Here is a 6,028-nt window from a genome sequence, read left to right on the forward strand (position 1 = left end):
AGGCATGGAGGACTGTTCAACATCATTTGTTCAAACTATCTTTTCTCCACTGAAGTGCATGTTACACCTTTGTTGAAAATCAGTTGTCTATATGTGTATGAGTCTTATTTCTGGCTGCCTGTCATGACACCAGTAATACCCTGTCTTGATTACCATAGCTTTAGGAGAGGTGTTGAAGTCATATAACGGAAGCCCTCCCTCTTTTTTTTTTTTTTTTTTTTTTTTAATTTCAAAGTTGTTTTAGCTGTTGTGGTCCTTTGTATTACCTACTATATAAACTTTAGAATCAGCTTATCAATTTCTACAAAACAAAGCCTGCTGGAATTTCGATTGGGATTGCACTGAATTTATGAATGAATTGGGGAGAATTGACATCTTAATATTTTCCATCCATTTATTTAGGTCTTCTTAAATTTCTCTCATCAGTGTTTTGTAGTTTTCAATGTACACATCTTTTCATATCTTTTGCCAGATTTATCCTAAGTATTTCATATTTTTGATGCTGTTAAAATGGCTTTTTTAATTTCAATTTCTAGTTCCATGCTAACACATTTGATGCTTTTGATTCTTATTTTTCTCTATTTTTTGTTTTGATTCTTATTGCATGATTTCCATTCTGATCTTTATTTCCTTTCTTCAGTTTACTTTAGTTTGCATTTGCTGTTCTTTTTCTAGTTTCTCAAGGTAAAACCCAAAGTTATTGGTTTAAAACCTTTCCTGTTTTCTAATATAGGCCTTTAGTGCTAAAAATGTCCTTCTCATTTCTACCTTAGCTCCATCATACAGATTTTTATATGCTATATTTCTCTTTTCAACTAGTTCAGAATATTTTCAGACTTCCGTTTTGATTTCACCTTTGATCTATAAGGTACTTAAAAGTGTATTACTTAGTTTCCAAAGATTTGGGGATTTTCTAAGAATCTTTGTTAGTGATTTTTAATTTTAATTCCATTATGGTTAGAGAACACATTTTGTATGACAGGAATCCTATTAAATTTATTGAGACTTGTTTTATGGCCTAGGATAATGTCTGTCTTGGTAAATATTTGGTGTGCGCTTGAAGAGAATCTGTCTTCTGCCACTGTTGGGTGGAGCGTTCTATGAATGCTGATTAGATGAAGTACGTTGAGAATGCTCTTTAAGTCTTCTATAGCATTACTGATTTTCTGTCTACTTTTTCTATCAGTTACTGGGAGGTGGGTGAAATCTGACTATAATTATGAGTTTGTCTATTTCTACTTCTTGTTTTTATTTTACCTATTTTGAAGCTGTTATTAGACATATGAATTTTTATACTTGATATATCTTTTTGATGAACTGACCCCCTGTCATTATGAAATGATCTTTTTTATCTCTGCTAATTTTTTAAAATCTGAAACCGACTTTGTTGGCGGGGTATATGGCTCAGTGGTACTTTTTTATCTTCTTATGTTTAATTTACTTGTGTCTTCATATTTAAAGTAGGTTTCTTGTAGGGAGCATATATTGGGTCTTCCCTTTTATTTAATATAATAATCTCTGCCTTTTAATTCTGTGTTTAAGCCATTTATATTTAATGTGATTATTGATCTGGTTAGGTTTAAATTTTACCTTCTTGCTATTTGTTTTCTATTTGTCCTCTCTATTCTTTGTGACTTTTTTACCTTCTTTTTGGAATAATTGGGTATTTTTTATTATTCCATTTTCTCTCCTTTGTTGACGCGTTATAACTCTGTTGTGTTATGTTAGTAGTTGCTTTAGAATTTATAGTATACTTAATTTATCACAGTTTAATTTCAAGTGATATTATACTCTTTCAAGTATAGCATAAGAACCTCCAGTAATGTACTTCCATTTCATCCTTCCCAGCCTTTATATATACTATTACATTTTTTAATTCTACATTTGTTATCAGCCCATAATACATTGTTGTTTCTGCTTTAAGCAGTAAACTATCTTTTAAAGAGACTTGTATAATCAGAAAAAATGGTCTTTATATTTTCCATTACAGTTACCATTTATGGTGTCTTCTTTCTTTTGTGTAGATCTTTTGTGTAGATCCAATTCTATTTGTATTATTTCCTTCTGCTTTGAAAGATGCCCTTCAATATTTCTTGTACTGAAAATCTACTGATGATGAATTGTTTCAACTTTCATACATCTGAAAAAGTCTACTTTGCCACCATGTTTGAAAGAAATTTTCACTGGTATTTTCTTTCAATTATTTAAAAATACTGTTCCACTTTCCTCTACCATGCATTTTTTTCTGTATTAGTTATCTGTTGCTACATAACAATTAACCCAAATGTTGGCTACATAAAGTAATAGTTTCTGTGGTTCCGGAATGCAAGTGCAGCCTCGCTGGTGGTCTCTCACAGGGTCTCTCACAGGCTGCAGTCCAGGTGCCTGCTCCTCTCCCTGGGGGACCCCAGTTACACAAGTTTTAGTGAGCTGAAGTCCCACAGCTCACTGTGCTCTGTTTACCTCTCTTAAGTCTTCTTCCTGTGCGTTTCACTTTGGATATTTCTATTTCTGTGTCTTCAAATCCACTCGTATTTTCTTCTGTAATGTCTAATTTGTCATTAATGCCACACAGTGTACTTTTCATTTCTAGAGGTTCTTTTTTTTTTCTTATTCTACTTAACATGTTTAATCTTTCCTCTAGCTTCTTGATCAATATGGAACACAGTTCTAACTGTATTAATGTATGTGTCTGTTGGTTCTAATATCTGTGTTAATTCTGGGTCAGTTTTGATTCATAGATTTTATTTTCTTTTCATTTTGAGTCAAAATTTTTGCTTCTTGGCATACATGGTAATTTTTAGTCAAATGCCATACACTGTGAGTTTTATTTTGTGGAGTACTGAGTATTTCTTTATTCCTATAATAATTCTTGAACTTGACTATGGGTACAGTTAATTGGAAACAGTTTGATTCCTTTTGGATTCTGCCCAGTCAGAGCAGTGCTTAGTCTAGGATCACTTTGCCCCCTCACTGAGACAAGACCCTTTAAAAAAAAATAGGCTTTATTTTTTAGTGCAGTTTTAGGTTCATGGCAAAATTGAGCAGAAGGTGCGGAGATTTCCCATATACCCCACTCCCACTCATGCACAGCCTCTTCCATCATCAACATCCCCCATCAGATGGTGCATTTGTTATAGCTGGTGAACCTACGCTGACACCGGATTACCACCCAAAGTCCACAGTTTACATTAGGGTTCACTCTTGATGTTGTACATTCCATAGGTTTGGACAAACGTATACTGACATGTATCCACCATGATAGCACCATACAGAGTACTTTGACCAACATACAGAATCCCTCTGTGCTCCTCCTATTTCTCCCTCCCTCCTAGCCTCCAGCAACCACTGATATTTTTATAGTCTGTATAGTTTTGACTTTTCCAGAATGTCACATAGTTGGAATCATAACATTGTGTAGCCTTTTCAGGTTGGCTTCTTTCACTTAATAATATGCATTTAAGTTTCCTCTGTATTTTAATGGCTCGATAACTCGTTTCTTTTTAGCACTGAATAATACTCCGTTGTCTAGATGCACCACAGTTTATCTATCCATTTGCCAACTGAGGAGCATCTTGGTCGCTTCCAGGACCCACTAAAATGTTTTATGATCGATCAGTGAATTGTGAATCACAGTTCAAACACTCTGACCCTTTGCCCGGACTGCTACAATAGCTTTACATCCATCTGTTTCCATGCCTGCCTTTCTACTGTGTGTGCTTTACACATGGTAGCCAAACTAATCCTATAAACATGTAAATCATGTCTCTTTCTTACTCAAAACCTCCCACTAATTTCCACTTAAAGTCAAACCCCACAAGTGGTCCATAAGCACATGAAAAGATGCTCAACATTACCAATCTTCAGGGAGATGCAAATCAAAATCACAAGCCACTTCACACTCATTAGCATGGTTATCAAAACAAAACCAAGACATAACAGGCACTGGTTGAATAAACCTTGTACAGCTGCTGTGGAAAACAGTTCCTCAAAACAATTAAACGTAGAATTACCATGTGATCAAGCAATCCCATGTTGGGTATACACCCAAAAGTGAAAGCAGGGGCTCTAAAAAATACTTCGTAATTCACAACAGCCCAAAGGTGGGAACAACCCAAATGTTCATTCACAAATGAATGGATAAACTTAATGGGATCTATCCATACAATGGAATATTATGCAGCCTTAAAAAAGAGAAGGGAATTCTGACACAGCCTACAGCACGGATTAACTTGGAGAGCATTATGCAAGGTGAAATAAGCCAGTTACCAAAGGACAAATGCTGTATGTCTACACTTCTTTGAGGTCCCTAGAATCATCATATTCACAGAGACAGAATGTAAGTGATTACTAGGGGTGGGAGGGAGGAGGGAATGGGGTGTTGATGTTAAACTGTTAAAGAGTTTCAGTTTCAGAAGATGACAAAGTTCTGGAGATGGACAGTGATATCGGTTGCACAACCTTGTGAATGTACTTAAGGTCACCAAACTACATTTAAAAATGGTTATAGGGGTAGAGCTCAGTGGTAGAGGGCATGCTCAGCATGCATGAGGTGCTGGGTTCAATCCCCAGTCCCTCCATTTAAAAAATAATTAAGTAAATAAATTTAATTATAACCCCTTGCAAAAAAAAAAAAAGGTTAAAAAAATAACTTTCATGTTATGACTATTTTGCTACAACAAAAACAGTAATGATAAAATTCCAAATTCTTACTATGGTCCCTGGCTCCCTCTTTAAACTTGGCACCTGCCAGTTGCTTCCTGTCATTCGCGGGGCCCCAGTCCTGCTGGCATCCTTGCTGACCCAACAACACACCACATGCGCACCCCCTGATCTCTAACTGGCACCCATTTTCCTCTCACAAGTCTCCGCTGAAACAGTCCCTGAAAAGCCTTCCTGACAACCTACTGTTGAGGGTGAAAAGTAATTTTCCTTCCATCCTTCTGAGTTCTTGGCTGAGACCCCTGTAATACAAGACCGATTAACAATGGAGAACCAAACAGATTTATTAACGTGCATACCTTGAGAAAATCGAGAAATACCTAGCAAGACCTGGAGAAAAATCAGCAACTCCCCGAGGTTGCTTAGAATTCAGGCTTAAATACCATGGTAATAGGGAGAGAGGACATGAAGGCATCCTGGGGGGCACTTTTAGGAAAGAGGCCTGGGTCCCCAGAATAGGATGAAGATAGGATAGTTTGACAAAACTTGTCTGGGTGTTGGTGTCCACTTCCAATCTTGACACTCCCAGGGAGGGGATTTACAGCAGTTCAGTTCCTTTTGGAGACTCTGTCTTTAGGCAGAGCTCAGAGAAAGCTTCTCCCTCCATGTGCCGTTTTTCAAGCACCTACAGATCAAAATAACCAATACGGCAAAGCAGCAAAGGAGAGGCACGTCCTGAACTCCTACAGACATATTTGTGGCGGCACATTCCGGTACCCTGAGCTAGAATGTAAACTCCATAACCAAAAAGACTTTGTTCACTGCTGTTCCCGAAACACAGCCTCCAAACCCCACTTATAGAATTGAGACTTGAGGACAGAGTTTTGGATGAAGCAGAAAAGGCAGCTTTACTTCTTTGCCAGGCAAAGGAGGTCACCGTGGGCTAATGCCTCCAAGACTGGGAGCCTGCTGGGGAGAGAAGGCAGGGGGATTTATAGTAAAAGTTTGGGTTCAAGGGAGCTAGTTTCCACAGAGATCGCACACAGGGTTACAAGCTGTTGCAAAGCTGTTCTTGTTTTTGCAGATGCTGTGCGCCTTCCCGCTGCTGGATGTGAAGTTCACCTCCGGCTTATGGGACTCTTAGCATTCTTGCACCCAGAACAGAGGATGCAGAGGAAGGGCCTTGGTGGAAAAGAGCTCTGGGGAAAAACTTGCGCAGTTTAAAGTCAGGCTAATATATGCTTTTAGCCTTTAAGCAGGCTGAGGCCCACAGCTCTAACAGGAGACAGAGAAACCACAGTGGGTAAGAGCAGGGCACTGGGGTCAAGAGCAGAGGACTGGGGGATACGAGCAGGGCACTGAGCAT

The sequence above is a fragment of the Camelus dromedarius genome, chromosome 22 (genome assembly GCF_036321535.1).
Source record: "Camelus dromedarius isolate mCamDro1 chromosome 22, mCamDro1.pat, whole genome shotgun sequence".
In the NCBI taxonomy this organism is placed as follows: Eukaryota; Metazoa; Chordata; class Mammalia; order Artiodactyla; family Camelidae; genus Camelus; species Camelus dromedarius.